The following is a 21,945-nucleotide window of genomic DNA, read 5'->3' on the forward strand; positions in this document are numbered from 1 at the left end:
CTGAACGTGCGTGTTCTATTCTTCGAAGTGTCTATTCAGAGGTTTTGAGTTTGGAGAGAAAAGCTTGAGCAGGTTTGACTTTTAAAGTGGTCCAAAATTATTCAGCTGTAAAATGTACATATTTCATCTGTGGCGTTTGTTTAGAACTTAGCTTTTTAAAGACTTTAAAAATGCTCAGGATAGTTCATTATCTTTTCAACTTAGCTCTTACTCTTTTGGAAAAAAAAAAGAGGAAGTAGTGACTGCTTAAGGGCAAAAGCTGCAGTATCAAACACACACACACACACACACACACACACACACACACACACACACACACACAGTCTAGGACCAGTTAGGTCACACGTTTTTAAAACATGTTTTATGGCTTTAAAGGCCCGACTTTAAAAACTAAACACGCACATGTATGATGTTAGCCTTCACCAGAAGAGCTCGCCCCGGCTTGAATTCCACCTTAACATCCAGTCAGTGAGACCGGCCCACTTCTTAGCCCCTCCTCCCAGTGGGAAAAGACTTTCTTGAAGTCGGAACTGTGTGGGGATCCTGACTGACTGAAAGCTAGAGGCACCAAGAAGCCTGAGGAGTCTCATTTAACTCTGGGAACTGTAAGCATTTCCTCTCCCTGCCTGCTCCCTCTCGCACTTTCCCCAGGTATCTGTGGGCAGCTGCCAAGAAGGAAGGCAGCCACCCCTGATCAAAGCTCACTGCTTTCCCTCCTCTGCCTTTGGGAAAGATTCACGGAGCCAGCAGGCTTCAGTCCCCTTCTCACTCCGGAGGACTTGCTTTTCTGAGTCCCAAGAGTAGGCTGAATTAAAGGGAGAAATTGTTTCCTTCCGCGGGTGCTGGGAAATTTAGTATTTATAGAGAAGTGACTTGGTGCGTCTTTGTGTTCCACGTGATGCCACCCAGTGACTCCTGAGGACTCCTGAACTTGAGTTGTATGTTGCTTGACAATGGAAATCCTTAGGGGCAGTTTGGTGACTCATTTGAATTTTAATTGTTAAAAAAAGAGTTATGTTAGTGACATATGCAGAGAGCTCTTGGGTATCTAACGTGTTGCTGTGCTATGCGATGGACAATACTGAAAAACTAACCGTGAACTAACAAGCATTGCTATTTCCTCTAGTCTTTTGGTAACTCGTCTATCCTGACAGGAGAACAGTTCAAAAATTTTCTCGAAAATACTTTATCAAGTTGCATGCTTGAATTTTGAGTGTGAAAACTATTTTAGAACTGGGGCTCAAAGGAAGGAAGGAAGGGGGAAAGGCATTTGGTTTTGAAATAACAGTGACTTAACCCATTTAAGCTCTTTACAACTTGTCATTTCAGTTTATTCATCACTTCAAAAACTAGCTTAAGAAAAATGTTCCTGCTTTCGGCTGAAGTTTATACTGCTTTCGGTGAAGGGGGTGGAGAGCATTAGAGACATGCCCCTTAGAATGGTTAAATGTTATATCTGGGATTCTAATTTGGGAAAGGGGGGGTATATTTTGTTTTGTTTCCTTTTGTTGGATAATTTGGAATTGCAGTCAAAGAGGGTCATGGGAAATTTAATGAAATAAACCTATTGAGTCTGAAATTATATCCCAGGTGAACTGGACCTTGTCAATGAAGTTGGGTCTTTGTTTTTATTGAGCTCAGGGAGAGTTAAATTTTAAATTAGGCAATAATTGTGAAATGTCTAGAGAAATATTTAATCGGCATTTTCTCAAAGTTCTACAACCTTCCTCCATGGGAAACGTAATTCATGGAAAGAGAAACTCTCATTCTAACAGTATAAGTTATTTTTTATAGCATTTCATATTTATTTTTAAATAGGAAAAATAAAGTTCTGACACATATGTCTCAGCCCCTGGTAAAGTTTGTGTTTTTAGCACCTAATCTGCCCTCGTGCGGTCGCTCAGAAGGCTGAGTCCTGAAGCTGTGTCATTACATACTAATAGACATGTTCCAGGAATTAAAAAAAGAGGAAGACAGAACTTGCAGGGTTCCTTTTCCTCCCCTTCTGTTCACCACCACACCCCCACCATGCTCGTAAATGATATTTCTTTTATCCATTTTCTTTCTCGTTGATCGCTGACTCCTTCACAAGCATTTTGGGAACTTTGGAACCCTCCCGGGATAATGTATGTACACTCTTCCAATGCACACAGATCTGAAAGAAAGAAATTCACACCTTTGCCAAAGGAATGGATATTTCCTAGAACTGTAGGCTTTCTGATAATACATCAAAGTTAAGTAGCAAACTAGTCTACTTGTAAGTGTAGGGCTGCCTTGCTGTCCATATTCTAATGTCAACAATCTAGTGTCCACACTGGCAATTGTTCACCAATACTTAGGAATTCTAAGCACCTTGGGGCTGTGAGTAGCCACTTGCCTGGAAAACAAGTGACATAGATTCTAGACTCAATCCCAATAATAATCAGTCATGAAGTATGAGACTTGTTATCTTTTACAACTTCTGATGAATCTTTTTACTTAACTATAATAAACATAACAGAGAAATTGATGCAAATTTTTTATTAGATCATGAAGTATATCTGTATAGTCTACTATTATTTTAACTTTCTATTTTGTATTTCCCAGACCAATTGTGAGTTTTAATAGTATTGCCTATTACAAACATAATTCACACCCACTGTCAAAAATTTTTAAATAATAGAAAATTGCAAAGAACAAAAGAGAAAAAATTACTTATTCTCCTCCAAGGATTAACTTTTAAATGACTTTCATCTATTTATTTACTCTTTTAGTATTGTTGATTATCCAGCTTACAGAGATATAGAATAGAGAAAAAGAATCCATGAATCTGCATTCATTCATGCTTTTACACATCTTCCTATGTAGTATGGACTCCTACTTGTCCACTCAGAAAGTTGAATTTAGTGTCATTTTCTATGGTACTTTCTCCTGATTTACATGATTCTATTAAGACATGCTTTATAATTGTGACTTCATATTCATCCATAGATTTTAGATACTGTGAGTCTCATCTAGAAGTTAGATACCATGTAGAGATTAAAGACTATGACTCTTTACATGAGCTATGTCCAGTCTGTAGATATACTGGATTGACCAGTAATTTGTCATTGAATATTTAGATAAATTACAAGTTTTCATATTCTAAGTAATATTTAATCTAGAGCCACTATATTGATGTTTGTATAACTCATTATGACTCAGTCTTAAGAGTGCATTTCTAGACTTTAACAAAAATTCCACAACTTTCAAGTGATAAGGTCATAAGCAACCTAGTTACTTAATCTCCTTATATTGTTATTTTTTTTAGCTGTACAATAGGAATAAAAATAATGCATTTTGTTGTGGATCCTCAAAACATTTAACAAAATGTCACAGAATACTAGTTACTTTTTGTCATTTTGCTTTTGAAACATATATCCATTCATAAGCAGCTTAAGGTATTCGAGTTGGCCTACAATTACATTGGATCTACGATTACATTGGATGCTATGAATAAGAATACGGAATAAGCAGAGAATCCAGTGATTTAGCCACTACAGGAAGACTGCTACCTTATTTACAATTGTATCTCTTTCTTAAAGAAGTTTGGCAAATGTTCAGAATGGTTATTTAGATGTTTGCATCTTCCAATGCTACTTTAATGCTTTCTCCCAGCTATAACTTTTAGCACAGTGAATCTGAACAGCTATAGCTGAGATCATCAGAGATCTTATGATATCCTCAAAGATTTTGAAGAATCTCAAGGGTCCTGTTGATCCAGATGCAGAGACAGAAGTAGAGACAGAATCCTATAGACATATCTTTTTGGGGTTTAGTTTCAGTGTTTCGTGGGACTTCCCTTCACAATGTGTGGGGATGCACAAGAACATGAAAGCAAATCACATTCTCATAGACTCATAATTCACCCAAATTGAGGAAGTACAAGAGGATTCTGAGAAGATTCCCCACACGTAGCATCTCTCACAGTTCTGGAGAGATCCAGGCTTGCTTAATGTAGACAAGTAGGGCAAAGGCTAAGAGCTGGTTGTGTGACAATCACTCATAAAAAAGTTTTGTAAAAGGAATGCCTATGTTTGTCAATAATGAGTGTGGAATGAGCTTAAGTGTTGACTAACTAACTCATCGTCTTCTATCTCTTGACTGACTACTGGGGCAACAAAGAGCTGGGGAACTGGGAGTGATTTGGGGTTCTTTTCAGAGAAGGCAGCAAATGGAAGATTTCTTCTGATCTTTTGATGTCATTACGTGTGCGCGCGCGTGAGTGCGTGCGTGCGCGCGTGTGTGTGTGTGTGTGTGTGTGTGTGTGTGTGTGGTGTGTGTTGGGGGTTGGGGCTACAGCATGCTTTTCACTGTTCTTGATACTTAGGCCTCAGTTATTGTTTTCCTGTGGGTGACTTTAAATGCACACATAGCAATCTTAAATACAGTTCCTTCTCTTCTCCAACAAGTGCAAATAACTCAATGCTGACTGTAAGCAGTTTTGGAAAGCTGCACTACCAGTTGAATTGCTTAATTAAATCAAATATCTTTAGACAACTCAACAAACACCTGTGGGTGAGCTAAATGAAAAGATAATGGACAGCCCTCACCTTTTTTTCTTCCTGCTTGTTAGTACGTGTAGCTGGGAACAGTGTGCATTCATTTCCTTCATCCTCTATTCTTTTTGCTTCACCTTGAAGTCTAAAGGCAAATTTTGGACTTTTAGGCAAGAGTAGGTTTTGAGTTAGTACACAAGTGTTTCTAACATGTCTAATTCCAGCATTCTTCTCAAATATAGAAAATTCACGATTGTAGGACTCAACGTAATTTTTTATTTATTTTGTGTCCACGTATGATCTATTTTCCCAATCATTTAGTTTGAAAAAAATATGAGTTCTATTATTATCTTTTATTTATATAGTGCTATATGGTTTATTAAAAGGCTACATAAGAGCTTCATTCATAACTGAGGCTGGTAGTACAGACATGTAAAATCCTACTTGGAAAGCTGACACAGGAGGTTAACAAGTTCAAGGCATGCCTAGGCTACACATTAAGTTGAAGGCCAACCTAGGCAACTTAATGAGATCCTGTCTAAAGTGTTTTTAAAGGTTAAAAAAGCGGGGAAAAGTTGGAATGTAGCTCACTGTGGATCATTTGCTTGTCAAGCATTCACTAAACTGAAGATCAGTTCCCAATACAACAACAACAACAACAACAACAACAACAACAACAACAAAATGAATAGAAATTCCATTCTTCTTTGGGAGGGTGGTTAATAACTATGAATTAGCAGAGCAGTTACTACTATCTACATTTATAGATGAGAAAAGAGAAATTTGGGAAAAATCAATTAGCTTCTCTCTCCAAGCCTGTGTCCCTAGCATCCATCCCTAGGGACTTTGTATATTGCATTAGACCAGGGGGTTTGTTCATAGTCCCTGTTTTTGATAGGCTTTATTTGTGGTTGTCAGCCTCCTCCTACTGGGGTCTACAGAAAAATTATAAAGGAAGGTAAAGAAAAGTACATTGTCCCAAAGTCCAGTCCCATAGCAGATCCGCTGTTCTGCCCTTGTACCTGGGACGTTGCACTAACACTCAGTCTGACTGAGAAGTTAGTTTCTGATTTGTAACTTTAGAGTTTTTGAACTACTTAGTATTTTAATCAGGTACATATGGCTTTAAAGAAAATAACTCATGATATTTTATCAAAACTGAAATAGACATGTTAAAGAATGATTTTTATGAATCATGATAATACTTATTTAACCAAAGGACTTACATCCAGGTAGAAAACAGAGGAGTTTCTTAGAGTGTTTGGAGTCTTAAGGTTCTTTCCATCACTGATCCTGCCAGACAGTTAGTATAAAACATTTACCTTCATCCTTTGCAGAACAAAATAAAAAGTTTACTTTCCCTAGCAATCCGGAAGCTTACAGTAAAGAAGATAGAAGCTCCTTCTCAAGACTTGTAAGCCAGTTACACCATGTCTTGGTATGCATATGCATGTCTTGGTGTGCATACGAATGGCCTGGTCACAAGCAATATGCAATAGCTGAGACTTGCATGCTGGGTCTGCAAATATCAGGTCAGCAAGGAGCTTCTGAGTTTCAGTCAGTGAATTGGCACACTTCCTATTTGCCCCACACTTCATGCCCGCATCTTTGACAAGATAAGCAAGTTGAATGTACTCCATAAGCAGCAAGCTGGTTTTTAACCCCTGCTTGAAATATATTTCATTGTTGGATTCATGGGTCTGTAATTCCAGAAGATACTGCTTGCCTGAGATAGTCTAGGGGAAGACACACCATGTCCTACATTTTTAGATTCTGTTATCTATTTATGAAAACGAAACCAATTAAGTTTGTGGATTTTCTTAACCTGTATTTTATGTGATATTAGGAGACAGATTGAGAGATATAATTTAGAGCAATTATGTCAGAATTTGTAGAAAATCAGCTTGGGGGAAAGTGCATCAAGGTGTGCACATGCAGAACGATACAGATCATTTTGTATAGACTCTTTCATCTGTGATCATGATCTCTTAATAACCTTCAGCTACTGCATCTGCCACAACTTCAAATAGGTTTCATCTCCTTTCCTTCATCTTTTATAAATAAGAAGGAGATGATTTTAAAATTGGCTGAGTTCATGAACACAAGTTAAAGATTAAAACCTGGCATTTCTGCAGTCCATTGAATAGCATTTTGCTTTCAGTGTATATGTACATGTCCAAATAATAGCCTCTAAGTATTAGTAGAGTCTTGATTCTCAGAAGTTGCAGCCAACACATTTAGAAAGATTTCTTATAGCAAAAATATAATTTAAAATGGTTCCTTAACCAAAGGGTTAGGTGCAGGGTTTATAATCCCTGGTAGGTAGGTTAGAAATTCAATGTTTCTGTACAGAGTGAGTTCAAGGCTAGTTTGGTTAAGTTAGTGAGGTCATGTGTCAAAGTGAGTAGTAAGACAATAGCACTGGACGTAGCTCAGTGGTAGTGTGTTGCTGAGCCTGCGCAAGCTCCTACTATCAAAACCAAAAAAATAAATATCAAAATAAAATGGCTTCATTTAAAACTATTAAATGGTTATTATAATCTGTCACTTAGTATTTATTTTCTGAGTTAGCAATAAGCAGAGATTTAAATTTAGAAAATGTAAAAGTTTGCAATAAGTTAAGCAGAACTTCCCCACATTGTCTGTAGTGATACCTCTCTCGTGTCAAGGACAAATGATGAAATGGTCCACATAAGAAGATACGACGGGCAAGCGGTAGGAGGTGAATAGAGTGAAGATAGCATGGCTCACACTGGCTCCTGACAGAGAAGAGCATTTGTAAAGAAACCTACCTGCAAAGAAGCAACCAGAAAATTAGATGGGAAACCAGATTCTGGGATAATATCATGGAAGCGTGGGAAGGCTGATTATTCCAGAGGAAACAAAGGCTGAGTAGGATGAGGGTGCAGAAATGACCCCTATGTTAGAGAAGGTGGAGGTTCCTGATGGATACCAGGTCAGTCTCCGTGAGCTAATGGAGACGAATGAGAGGAGAAAGTAGAAGTGGGGTGGCCGTGCCTGAAGCCACAGGACAGTGCAGATCTAGGTACAACAAACAAAGGATCCCTTCTGGGGGGAGCCAGGATCGGTGGAGACTATAGCAGCTTTGCCAATCAGATAATCTGATTGACGTTTGATGGTTCAGGAAAGAAAGTCTTTGCCATCAGTGTAAAGTCCTTATAAAGGTAAGGATCTCTCCTTCAGAGCCATGTGTGCCAGATCTGTGGAGGAGAAGGAAGGCTGCCTCTCTAGAGGGACTGCCACATACAGGGGAGTCCTAACCAACAGAGTGTAAGTGGGTGAGATCCTGGAGACTGAGAAGGATGCCAGCCCACTTCCAGGAGTAGGGATGGAAGCTTTCCTGAGACCTTAGAGGCTGCAGTGTTGGTCAAGAGCCTCTTCAGGTTCTGAGGATGAGACTTGAAAACACAACCACTGACTGGCTATGGATTCTACTCTAGCTGTAGATGATAGGTTGAAGATGCTACGTAGAATATGTGTGTCTTCTGTTATTTTTGTTTCTGTCTTTTCCAAAAAGGAGAGGGAGGAAAGAAGGAAAGAAGGGAGGGAGGAAGAGTAGAGGGAGGAAGGAAGGAAGGAAGGAGGAAAGAAAGAAAAAAGAAAGAAGGAAGAAAGAACGGAAAAGAAGTTGAAAGCTTTGAAAATAAAATGTTGCATTAAGCAAAACAAAAACCCAGACAGGACCAAACCCTACACAGAAATTGGAATACACAGAAACCCAGGAACTTTTAGGACTCAGGTCTCTTGAGGCAAGTTAGTTAGTAACAGGCAGGGTGTGTCACACATTGGCTTGCTTTCCTGTAGGAAGGAATGGAGCCTTTGTTCCTTTCAAACCCCTGTTGGACTCCATGCCTCTTTCTACACTTCACTGGATCTCAATGACTTTTTACCTGTTCCAAGAGGCGACGTTCTGGAATCGTTTTCTTCATGTCCTAATTGGTGGGATTGCCGCTGAAGTTGGTTGCCTCCTCTGTGTCTCCTGCTGATTCCCAGGGAAGTCCTTAGGTCTCACCTAGCACAACATCAGTCATTGGTTCGCCACTCCAGTTTCTGAGGAGAACTTAACAATTATTACTATTGCTTATTATTTATTATTTTAGGATGGGCACTTAGGACTGGCACTGACTATTTAGACCACTGTAGATCCTTGGTTTCTTGGTGTTGGGATTACAGGTATGTCCCATCATACCTGGATCTCAGAGTATTAGTGTATCTGATAAGACTGTCTAGAATTTGATTAAACTGATGCAATTCTACAATACAGTGTTAGAAGTTAGCCCAGCAGAAGTTTAGCATGTGTGAGGCTCCGGGTCCCATCCCTCGTAATACAAAACCAAACCAAACCAAACCAAACCAAAATCATGTTATGTCTGAGACACTTAGTAATAAAACCATCATAAAAAAGAGGATTTTTCAGAGTCCTACCGCCAGGATGTCCTTTTATAACCGAAAAATTGATTTTTTTTGTTTGTTTTTTAATCTACAAGTCACGTCACATGCTTCTTTTTTAATTACTAGCATCTTAGGGAACAGCTGGCTATCATAAGCCCAGTGATAGGTTCTTCCCACCCCAGACAAAAACAAAATTGAAATATTGACTCACATATTTCTTCAACGCTAAAAAGTAAGTCACATTTTTTTCTTAAGTCCATTAGCCATTTTCATAAATTCTTTTCCCATCAAAGAACCTTAGTTCAGAACTAATTAGAGTCAGTCTGAGGCTCCCATGCTGGCTGTCATATAAGACAAGGGGACGCTGTCAGAGGCTGCGAGATTGCTCCTGGCTGCACTGCCCCATCCTAGGAAGGTCTTCCCTTCTTCCCCTTCCCTCCCTTCCCCTGTCTCTCCTTCCCTCCCTTCCCCTCTCCCTCCTCTCTTGCTGTCATGACAGGTCATGAAATGGAAAGTCACTGTGTACCTCTCTTCTTGTTCCGCCCCCGTCTCTTAGGTTATGACTTAGTTACAGTCAGCCAACTTCCTCATCTGCAAAATGAAGGGGAGTGCTGAGCGTTATTTTTGTTGATTTTATATTTTAAAAAGCAGCAGGAGATGCTCAACTGAACCTCGACAGATTGACTAATGCCTAAAGGGCAACCTTCTAGCTCATGCACAAAGGCTGAGGGAATATACATTTGCTATTTGGAGGCCATCATAGTGATTTTAACTCACTTAATTCAATCTATTGTTGTATAGTAGCAAATATTCAAGGCATAGTACAAGTGCCTATGGTGCCAGCAGAGGACAGGGGCACAGAGAGAATGTGTAGTGTATAGTTTTATTCTTCATAGTTCTGGGAGTCATTCTGTCCTCAGTCATTGCATCAAATTTAGAACAACACGCTAGTGTTCCTCAGAGGCAACAAGCCACACGTAATATTATTTAATATTCATAGACTGCCACAGTACCATATTGTATCAGAATTGTTTCCTTTTGTAATCTGATGGTTTTATTAAATAATTTTAACCTCATGCTGTATCACAGAGTTCATAACCTTCATTCGACTGTTACCAGGATACACAACCAAAAGGCAATTAAGAGTATCTTCTTCAAAAAACAAACTTTGTCTTCATAGACCCCTTAATCCTGCAAAAGACTGGGCTTGTTTCTCATTTCAGAAGAGAACTGGCATTCACAGTATTTAGAAGCACATCTTTAAAACCCGTTACATCTGAGAAGAGAATCGCGACCTTGAACCTTATTTCACGTTACAGGGTCCTGAACAGAATAAATATACATAGATTGTGGCCGTCAATGTATATTAAATACTACTTAAGAGTGGGTTGGTGCCTCTGCAGCACACACCAACACTGTTTTAAATTTGATCCAATATTTTTGAGGACAAAATGACCCCCAGAACCATCAAGGGTAAAATGATAGAAAATGTATTCCGTCTACGCTGCCGTCTTCTGCTGGCGACACCGTAATGCATTTGTGCTACATCTTGTCTATGTGCATGTTATAGAGTGATGGTTTGAATTAGTTGAATTAGAATTACTGTCATTCCCTCTAAACATCAAATGTAAATTTGCTACAAGCAAGGTCAGTGTCCTAAGCTTCCAAAATAGTTGCTGTTCGAAGCTGGTTGAAAAGCTGAGTGGGGAAGAGTTCATGTGGAATCAAAATGGCTCCCGCGAGACAGTTCCTCCTGTAGGATGCATTTCCAGGCGGCTTTGCCTGGGCTCTTAGTCTTACAGGAAAGATGGAGCATTCTCTGAAGGGCGATTATTAGTAAATCATGAGTAGAAAATAAAAGAAAACTCAGCAGTTAAAGAGGGACGGGAGTCCTCAGCGAAGGGGCCTATTTGCACCTTCCAGCCGGCAGAGAAACCACAGGCGTAGCCTCGAGGCACCCCATATTTCTTGGTACTTCGTTAGATGTGTTTAACTAGTTCACACTGACTAAATCACCTGGTCAGTTTCTATAAGGGACAAGACAGAAAAACCTTATTCTATATTATCTAAAAACGAATGTTGCGTGTTTTCCAACCAGCAGTGTAGTGCTATTTCCTAGTGGTATGAGTGACAGAGGTTTCAAAAACATGTAATATTTGTAAATAAACAACTTGTAATTATGGCTCAAACATAGGAAAGTATAAAAGATGAAATAAAGTGTAAATTCATTTTGTTTAATCAGTCACATGGGGAAATTAAGTTGCAGTTTTTCCTCAAATTCATACATTGAATCTACAACACACCTCCAAACTAGTAACTTAGTTACTAAACATACTGGCCAAACTAAAAGGCAAATGTATATACATTTAATTTTAATTTTGATTAATTCTAAAAGTCTTTCCTGTACACGCTGAGGTCTAAAGAAGGAGAGATGAGTATAGGGCTGTCCCCTAGCTGTCCCCCTGCGTGGCTCCACTTGTCTGTTCCTTAGGCTGCAGCTTATAAGTGTACAGTGATGGCTGGCATGATAAGAGTATTTCCTCCAACTTCAAAATTTTATGACTCTAAAATATACCCCGAATGGCCACTTGCTTAGGTGCAGGGATGGAAAATAACAGCCAATCTACATGTCAAGGGAAGAACAAGAGAAAGCTGGCCTGGGACTAAGGAGATTTCTGCTTTGTAATTCACCATGCAACTGGCAGGCCTGTTTGTCCACTCTGAGGTGGGCAGGTTCCTCTGATTGAGTGCTTCCTAGAGGCAAGGTGGCGGTGGCAAACACAAGAGTGGAGCACTAAGTAGTGTGCTGCGTTCATCGATATAGAATGCTTGGGGGTGTACATGGCAGCTTGCTGAATGGCCAGATGGGGTGGTTGCCCTGAGGGAAAAGGTGCTGTGCTGCCTTCTCGCCAACAGCCTGGCTCGGTGTCGGTCTCAAAACAGCTAGGCTGCCGGCATTCATTGTCTGTCTCCCCCTGAAGTGTTACCCAGCCGTTCACACTCTGTCCTTCATGGCTGGATTCGGGACTGCCAGGCCTATGCTGCTTTCAAGGAACGATTAATTTAAAACAAGATCAGTCAGGTGGGCCATAAGACAATAACATCCTCGGAGAACACCTAGGTGCTGTCCTAACAGAACATTTAAACACACAGAGATCTCTGGGAAATATGGGAAGAGGGAAAAGAGGGGCTTGAAGAGGAGACCACCACCATAAGCAAGCAAAGGATGCTGGAGCCCAATATGCAAAGTTTTGGTTTTGGACTTCGAGTTTCTAGAACTGTAAAAAAGTGAATGCTGCTCACAAAGCTGCAGCCTTTCCTTCCTCCCTCCCTTCCATCCTCTCTTTCCTTCCTTCCTTCTTTCCTTTCTCCCTCCCTCCCTTCCTCTCTCTTCCCTTCCTTCCTTCCTCCCTCCATCCTCCTTTCCTTCCTTTCTTTTTTTTTGAAAAGATAACATTTATATCCTGTTACTTTGTTGCTGAGACACCTATGTTTCTTTCTTTTTCCCTTTTTTCTTTTCTTCTGTTTTTGGGAGACAAGTTTCTCTGTGTCACTTCGGTGCCTGTCCTGGAACTCACTCTGTAGACCAGGCTGCCTTCGAACTCACAGGGATCTGCCCGCCTCTGCCTCCCAAGTGCACCACCACTGCCGAGTCAATAACTATATTTCTTAACATGTAATTTTCAAATGTTTGGGATATCATGTCTTTTAAAAACTGTTTATTTCATGAGCACATGTATGTGTGTAGATATTGCTGATGTACAACAGTTGTGCTCTCTGTGTGTATTTGTTTAGATGAGAGTACATCTTAGGAGCGCTGTACTCCTACTTCTTCCTTTCAACCATGTAGGTCCTGGTATTGAACTCAAGTCGTCAGTCTTGGCAGCAGTGTCTTTGCGCTCTGAGTCATCTTGCTCGCCCTTTAGGATTTTATTTGCTGTGTCACAATGATGTAGAAAGAAAGAACTGCAATGAGGCAGGTCTCAGTTCTAGGGTTGGCTTAGTCCTGTTAATGTTTCATAGTATTTGAGCGAGGTATTTTTATATAACATTGAGATAGAGTTTAAGGTTTCAGTTAGACCAGTTGTTCTGTTTTCTAAACCTAGTTAGATTTAAAGTCAAAACTGTTAATGACAATTACTATCTTGTTAAGAAAAATAAACTAGATAGTATGTGTATATTATTTAACAGATATCTGGGAAATGATTAACAAGTATGTATTAATCTCTTTTCTTTTATTTATTTATTTTTGTTTATTTGCTTTTCAAGACAGGGTTTCTCTTTGTAGCTCTGGCTCTCTTAAGAACTCACTTTGTAAACCAGGCTGGCCTCGAACTTACAGAGATCCTCATGCCTCTACCTCCCTGAGTGAATATTAATCTTATTGTAACTTGTTATGCCATGTTTTGTTGATATCCTGAGAGGCCTACTCTTTTGTGAACAGAAACTGTGGAGGAAGGATTTGGGGGAGACGGGAGGTAAGAGGGAGGATGCGAGGAGAGGAGGGAGGGAAGACTGCAGAAGGGGTATATGGTATGAGAGGAAAAAAAGAAAAAGAAAAGAAAGCTCAGCAGCACAGAAAAACGGTTCAAAACATTGAAGTAAACATAAAGTGAAATCAATTTGATCAATCTATCACAGGTTTAATTGAGTTTAATATGGGAAAAAATAGTGCTAAAACTAGTAACTGCTTAAATATGGATTGGTTTGTTCTTCTAGAGTCTATGAATAGGGAGTTCTCTTATGTAATTCCAGCACATGGCTTCATCTCCAGTCTAGGTAGTTTCCCCAGTTTACCATGAAAAGTCCTCATTGGCTTGTCCATCCTTTCATCAAGAGAAAATAATGAGTCCTGGTTCAGCTAGAGAACTGGGGAAGGACGCACAGCGTTCCCCATGTTGTTCAGAGTCAGGGCCACCACTGTGTGAGGAAGTATCTTGCTTGTGTTGAGCTATCAGGCAGAGATAGAAGCTTGGATCTGAGCTAGAAGCTACATGAGGAGGGTTTTCCTCACAGAACATTTATACAGGACACTGAGTCTCAGGCAGGCACTGCCAGGGGGAGCCTCAGCTGAGTTGTAGAGGTTTTAGTGTCGAGCCTTTACCTCATGGAAACATTTCCTTTCCCCCTTCCTGTGTGTATTAGTAGTTCGTGTGCCTCTGAGGTCTCATTTTAAGCCACTGGACTCTGTTCGTTCTCTGAAACTCTGGCGTGGGCTCTGCATGTGGTTGTGGGTTTAGAGTGAACATTTAGAAAGGCAGATATGAAAGTTTAGGAAGAAGCTTAGAGGCCTAACAGAGAAATTCGAGAGAAAAAAAAATCAGTTCCAAAGAAAGAGAATGAGTTCCAACACATGGCCCCAGGTACGTCCCTGTGACTTGCTAAGCAGGCCCTGTAGCTATGCACCTGTGTATCAGGCTTTCTCTTTCGTTTGGACCACCAACCAGCTCCAAATCATGACACAGAGATTTCTTGTTAGTGATAAATGCTCAGCCTAGCTTTGACTTGTTTCTGGCTATCTCTTTTAACTTAAATTAACCTGTTTCTGTTCATCCACCTTTTGCCTCCCGGCTTTTTGTTTTTCTTTCTGGGTATTTTCTGCTACTTCTCATGTCTGGCATCTTATACTGGGCATCTCACTCCTTCTCTCCTTCTTCTTCCTTAACTTAGATTTCTCCTCCTATTTATTCTCTCTGTCTGGTAGCTCCACCTATCCTTTCCTGCCTATCTATTGGTCATTCAGGTTTTTATTAGACCAATCAGGTGCCTAAGGCAGGCAAGGTGAAACACATGCAGCACATCTTTACATAACTAAACAAATGCAGCATACCAAAAGTAACGAACACACCGGTACACAGTTAACCTAATATTCTGCAGGTTAAACATATGTAATACATTTGATTAGTTAAAACAATCTTCCACAACACACCTGGGCTGAGAAATCCAACTAGTCAATAACTGGTGCCTGAGTCTGGGAGTGCACATTTATGTTTCCTACTAACCAAAGAACCTCCCGTCTTTCTATGCTAAAGTCACATGGCCTGAGGGACATTTCTTATACAGGTCTCATACATTTAACTACCTTTATTTGCTTGTTTTGAAACAGGTACTAGGTACCTTTGGTTGACCTGAAACCCTGCGTAGCCCAGGCTGACTTCCAACTCAGTGAACCACCTGCCTCTGTCTCCAGAGTGCTGAGATTAAAGTCATGTGCTACCGTGCCTGGTGCATTTATCTATTTTTGATTCCTTTTGTTCTTTATTTTTCTCTGCCTGTGGGTGATAGAAAGCTTTGCTTGGCTTTAGATAAAGAAGAAAAGCATCATCCAAGTCATTCAGGAACAGAACTTCAGCACCGCCTGAGTGGTTATGTATGTCTGGGAAGGATGCTGAGGGACACAGGGCCAGGGGTTTTTGTTTTCCGAACACCTGTTAATCCAGCATAATGGAGAAAACTGTGGTTCCAGCATCAGACAAAGCAGTGGCCAGTGTTTTTATTTTTTTTTAAAAAAAGTGGATTAGATCTTTAAGCACTTTGTATTTTTTATTAAAACCTCATCGTTGATCATAAGGAAAACATACCATCCTTGTAATAGTTGCTTAACAAACTGACCAGCTCCAAACTTGTCAGAACTCTCCACAGAGCCAAACGCTTCTCACAGAGTTGAGGCAGTTTTGGGAGAGCATCGGTGTTACAGACAACAATACATTATCTTATTCATTTCATTTGCTTGTGGTTTACATACATTTGCTCATTTTATCCTCCCAGTGAGTCTGTGAGGTAGAGGGCCACTTCCTCCTTTTGTACAACAGAATGAATAGAGGGTTGCAGTGGCAGAATGGGAGAGTGGGAGAGGGAGCAAGCAAGCTCTGAGAAGGAGGCACTGTGTTCTGAAGCCTTATGTCACTGCCCAGGAAGTGTAATCCCTCTCCTTCTGGCCACCAGATGCCACAGCTTTAATGGTAACTATCTTCTCCTGCACTTTAAGTCACCCTCCGCAGACAGACAGAAGTGACAAAGCACTTCAGACTAACTTTGTCATTTTTGTTCACTCTTTCTGAGAAGCCTGTGTGGCTCTGACGTGACTAAATTGGCTTTGATCAGACATTATGGTATTAATCACTCGTTGAAAGCCACCAGTTGCATGGCACAAGCGTGTGCGTGTTGGGAAAGTGGATCTAAATTCTCCTCCTCTCAGTATTCTGGAAATATCTAATTATAGGGCACAGAAGAAAAGGGGAAAAGCAAGACAAAAAAAAAAAAAAAACCCAGTCAAACCATGAGCTTCATCTCTCCCACTGCACACTTGGCAGATAGATTTTTCTCAGGAAGACTGGTTATTTAGCCTCGCTAGAAGAAATAAGGGAAAACCTTCTGCTTTATGAACACTCACTGTAAAGGTTGTGCAACTTAGTTGTAGTAAGATTTCCAGGTCTGAGATAATTGTGGGGGTAAAGGCATTTTTTTTTTTTGAGTGGTTAGTATGGAGAGTTGGGCAGAGATGTCTTAATACCACAGAAACCTAAAGTATCTGCTGCCATTACCGTCAGTGGCAGGAGGGGAGAAGCCAGTGAGTGGAAGCTGCTCCCTAACCAGAACTGCAAGTGGGGTCACTGACAGTAATTACACCCTGAGGAAAAGTGACCATATACTAACCATGTTCCCTGGGGACAGCTTTGATAGTTCCTGGAATGAAAATTGTGCGTAAAATGAGGTCTACTGACATTTCTTTTTACAGATAGGGTCTCACTATGTAGCCCTGACTGACCTTGAATTTACAAATCCACCTTCCTTTGCCTTCAGAGTCCTGAGATTAAGGGCATGCATCACCGCAGCCCCCATAACATGCACTGGATTTTAAAATAAACTAGACACAATTAAGATAAGAACTCCTTAAACTGTTACGCAGAGTTCTGTGTGCCTCTTACTAAGTTCCCCCCTCACCCATTGTATATAGCCAAAGTAGACTATCAAAGCCGGGACACTGACATTGGTACAGCATTACAAGAATTACAGGCTTTATTCAGATTTTTACAATCCTTACAATTATTCAGTCTGAAAGCCATTGACTTTTTACTGGAAGTCATAGCTTTGCTGGGTATTTTTTGAAAGATTATCTCACAATGTGGTTATCTTTTATTTTTTCATTCATCCATATGTTTATTTTTAGGCTTTTATTAGTGTATATAATGATTTGCTTCACTTCTTCTTCAAACATGTTTATAATGTGTTTGATTGTATCCATTCCTCATTACCTTTCATTGTTTTTTCCTGCTTCTGCCGGTCCCTTTCTTTTTGATGACTAGTACGTGTACTCCCTTGTACTTTCATGTTTTATTGTTTCTGTCTTTTTCTGTGAACCAATGGATTTCATTAGAGTTACTTATAGGAGCATGGGGGGGGGGGAGGGCTATTTACAGAACCATGGGAATTTAACCAGTGCTTACATTACTCAAGAAAGTGTCTCTCCTCTACTACCTACTAGGTGGCTATAGGTTATCAGAGAGGAGGAGGGCCTTATGAACCCCATCCTACTCTATGACCAGATGTTCCCATCCTGATCTCGTGTGTGTCTTGTATAGGTTATCGTAGATGCGGAGAATTCAAGAGCATAATGGCAATTCATGCCCAAAAGACAGCCTTCCACACACTCTACCCCTTCCTCTGGCTCTTACATTCTTTCCTTCCTCTGTTTTGCAATGTTACCTAGCCTTTGGGAAAGGTGCTATGGATGGCTGGACATTCAATGATGCCTGACACTTAGCACTTTGACCAGCGGTGAATTTATACGTCATCTCTACTCATTGAAAATGGAAGCTACTTAATCAAAGCTGACACCAGCACTATCTATGGGGATAAACATAAATATTGGTAAGACAATTTGATAAACCATCATGTCTACTTATGAAACCAAACCAAACCATGCTGTCATCCCCATCAAAATCTGTAGCCTCACCAACCACTGGCTTTTGATCATGCTTACAGTACCAGACATGACTTCTCTCCTATGGAACAGACCTCAAATCCAATTAGAAAGTATTTGATTACTTCATAAGAGTCATGTCACTATTGTGCCTTGCAGGTTGGTCATACAGCACACAGGGTCCATAACTGAGTGAGACTATTGATAATTCTTTCCCACCAGCCCAAGAACCAGCACAGCATCTTTTAAAGCTATGAAAACTAGCTTGCTAGAAGGAAGAAGCATCCCACTCAGTTCCAACTTGAGTTCTCTTTGTTCTGTTTCCAAGAATGTGGTACCTTAAGCAATAGGAACTTATGATTTAGTTCTGGAGGGAAACCAATAGCAGATACAATAACTCACAGGGTTCTCTCTAACCAGGCTGATCTTGAAACTTTAAGTCTCCTGACTCAGCCTACCACACCTCATCTAGTTCCGCATTGATTGTTAGTAGAAATAGGGTTGGCTTTCCACCTGCCATTGTAGTTTCTGTTTTTATATATCTCATTTCTATATTTGCTGCTCCCTGCACTCTGTAGTCTGGTCATCCTGTTTTGAAGAGGGGGTAGGTGTCTGGTGATCCATTTAAATGCTTTTGTTAATATTTCAATGATAATTTGAGTGAGTTTGTTAGTAGTTCTAGGAATTAAGCTAAAGGAATTAATTTATTACAGTCTTCTTGATGTAGCTATTAACTTAGTTCTGTAATTTCCATGTAATTTGTGCTATTGTTTTCCAATATATTGTATCTTCATGTGTTATAAATCCAGTGCTATAGCACTGTAATATGTTCCTATAAAACTCATGCCTCTTACAAACTGTATGGATAAAACTAAAAATTTATAGACTATTTGATATTTTCCTACATTTTTCTGAGACTGGTATTCTTAATTTATTCCTATGGGTTCAGACTCGTTGGTGTCTTTCCCTTGTTCTAAAATAGCTACATTTTTCATGTTATATCTATGTTATAATTTTCATGGATACATATGAAATCTACATACACACAGCCTCTTTAAATTAGCTCAGTGTAATTTTATCATTTTGTGGGATAAAGATAAAAATAAGAAGATATATTTGTCTTTAAATGTTTTAACTTTATTGACGCTTTCTTTTTCTTTGTGCGAATTTGTGTTATTGCCTACTGTCAATTCTTTTCAACCTGAAGAACTTTCTTTACTATTCCTGTCTCCTCAGCCTTATTCCCCCTCCCTCACTCCCCCCTTCTTCCCTCCTTCTCTCCTTCCTTCTCTTCCTCCCGTTCTCCCTTCTTGTTCTGACCCCCAAGGCCTCATGCGTGTTAGACAAATGTCCTCATACTAAGTTGCATTTCCTGTCCGTTAACATTTTACAATTGTTTTTAAGTTAGCATGCAAAATAATGGGTTTCCTCATGACATCTTCATTTATGAGTCGTTATACTTGGTCCCATTATTCCCCTTCCCACTATTCCCTCCTAACTGTTTTTTTTTTCTCCATCAGTAAATGCTCCCTTTTCTTTCCTTTTCTTTTCTTTTCTTTTCTTTTCTTTTCTTTTCTTTTCTTTTCTTTTCTTTTCTTTTCTTTTCTTATTGTATGTATTCCATCACCCTCTTTGTTTCTCACCTCCTGTAAGGTTTCTTCCTTCTCTTTTCCTGATAAGCTAGAAAGTTTCTGGACACTAAACACACTTATAAACACCATCCCCATACATACAGAGTTTAAGGTTCAGGTTCTGCATCTTTTACTAGTTTATTTTGGATATCACATCAAATTATATATTATGCAAATTATATATTATGGTGTCTTCCCATATTACATCAAATTATATATTATGGTGTCTTTCGATTCTGATATTTCTTATGGGCAAGTTGCTACTGTTTGTAGTGATATTTTATTTGTATTTTAATAAATAAACCTTGCTGAAGATCAGAAGGTAAAATTTATATATTCTTTGTTTACTACTATGCTGATGTAATTGTTCATATTTCTGAAAGATAGTTTGGTGACTATGGTATGTTTGGTGTAATAGTTTGATTTTTTTCAGTACTTTGGACATGTGGTTCCCACTGCCATCAGAATGCTATTGGTTCTGATAAGAAGTCAATTATTGATCTTTGACTTTTCTGCATGAGCAGCTATTATTTTCTTGCTCTTAAATTTATTCTTTATAATTTTTGAATTTCAATGGTTTGGCTATGTGTCTTGGCATCAGTCTTCTTTGTGTTAATCCAGTTTAACACAACTCAGCTTTAGTGATATGTTTTAAAATCAAAATCAGGGAAATTTCAGTCAATTTTTTTTTTGCTATTTTTTCTTCTCTTTCTCCTTGGGAATTTTTGTTGTATGATTCACACTTTTTGTGTCCTATTAAAATTTATTTATTTGCTTTTAAGATCATGTTATTTTTATTATATTTATTTGTTTAGTGTATTTATGTGTGTGTTTTCCAAGGAGTTTGTGTGGAGTGTGGAGGACGTCAGAGAATAGCAAGCAGGAGTAGGTTCTTCTACCATGTGGGTTTGAACTCAGGTCTTCAAGCCTGGTGGTGCCTTTACCAGGTGAGCTAGCCTTCTTATGGCCAATTTTGAAAATGATTCTAGGTTGCACATCAAATTATATATTATGCAAATTATATATTATGGTGTCTTTCGATTCTGATATTTCTTATGGGCAAGTTATTGCTACTGTTTGTAGTGATATTTTATTTGTATTTTAATAAATAAACCTTGCTGAAGATCAGAAAGTAAAATGGCCCCACCGGTCAGCCTTAAAGACCAGGTAGCGGTGACACACCCATTTAATCCCAGTAGCTACACTAGTTTGCCAGAGAAACCGGGCAGTGTATGCCTTTAATCCCAGCCGTAGAGAGGAATATAAGACAGGAGGAGACAGCTCTCAGACACAATCTCATTCTGAGATTCGTGGAGGCAGAATCACCACTTTGAACTGAGGTAGAGGTAAGAGCCAGTGGCTGGTTGTTTTGCTTTTCTGACTTTAGGTTGAACCCTACTTTCTGTCTCTGGATTTTTATTAACCATGCTGCAACTGTGGATTTGTTTTAGTGACTTCAATTTATCACCCACCTTCTTTCTTTTACTTTCTGTGTTGTTTTCCCAGGCTTCTGTCTGGGTTAGCAAGGCTTAGTTGTCAGCCAGTGTTCGGCAAAGATTAACTTAAGCATCTTAAAAGAGCACATCTCTGCTATGATGTCTGACTTGCATGTGGCTTGGAGAATGCTTTCTAAGTTCAGGGAGTTTATAAGTCCCTGCCTACTTTTTCTTCTCTGTGTGGGACCCTCACATAGCATATCCGTGCTCACCCTCTTTCAGGGATTAGCTGGATCTTACCAAGGTCTCTCTCAACCAACCTTTCTCTCTCTGTTTTGTTGGGGATTGTCCATGGAGCCTCAGACATGCCTCTGTTTGTCATTTTTAATCTTCTGGATGGTCTATTGTCTTGTCCCCAATAGTGTGGATCCCAAGCTAGTATAAGAATTATCTGGTGTTCACGTCTGTGTTCTTTTCTTTCTCTGACAACTTCAGGGGTGTGGAATTTTCCATGTTCTGCCAAGTTATGACCAGCAAGGTGGCAGACCTGTGCATTCTCAAGGCTGCCCTGCCTTCCTGGTTGGAACTTCATGCTGAGGAACAGGGGAGGGTAATGGCAGGGGCTTCTGAAAATGTCACAGACCTCCATTGTCCCTGTTTCTTGGTAGCCTGGAAAAATGCTGTTCATTTTTCCTGTGTCCTTTCATTAGTTTCAGGTTTTTTAAGTGATTGGTTGTGACATTTCTGCTTTGTCAATGTTTCTACAGCAAGAACTTTGCAGATTCCTTTCTCTGCTATTCTAGAAGTTAGTCTAACTTGATGTTCAACCCTCAAGTGGAAACTTTAACCAAGGCTCTAAAATAGTTTTGTTAAGATTAAAAAGAATAAAAAATGGGTTATTGGTATTACTCTATATATTGTGAGTGGGTTGTTGTTGTTGTTTTTGGTTGACTTTTTGTTTTGTTTCTGAGACAGAGTCCCATGTAGCACAAACTGACCTCAAACTCTCGTAGCTGAAGATGATC

At 39.6% G+C, this 21,945-nt stretch overlaps 1 protein-coding gene across 1 annotated transcript in view; it reads left to right on the top strand.

Annotated features, from left to right (window-relative positions):
• The first annotated feature begins 485 nt into the window (after window positions 1-485).
• The window catches only part of Pla2g4a (phospholipase A2 group IVA), a 141,080-nt gene continuing 119,620 nt past the window's right edge, over window positions 486-21,945 (top strand). Inside the window, exon 1 of the mRNA XM_050162916.1 lies at window positions 486-605. The gene's annotated coding sequence lies outside the window, so the exon portion shown is untranslated. The remainder of the gene's footprint in view (window positions 606-21,945) is intronic.

The sequence above is a fragment of the Alexandromys fortis genome, unplaced genomic scaffold (assembly GCF_014885135.2).
Source record: "Alexandromys fortis isolate MF-2015 unplaced genomic scaffold, M_Fortis_MF-2015_v1.1 scaffold_126, whole genome shotgun sequence".
Classification (NCBI taxonomy): Eukaryota; Metazoa; Chordata; class Mammalia; order Rodentia; family Cricetidae; genus Alexandromys; species Alexandromys fortis.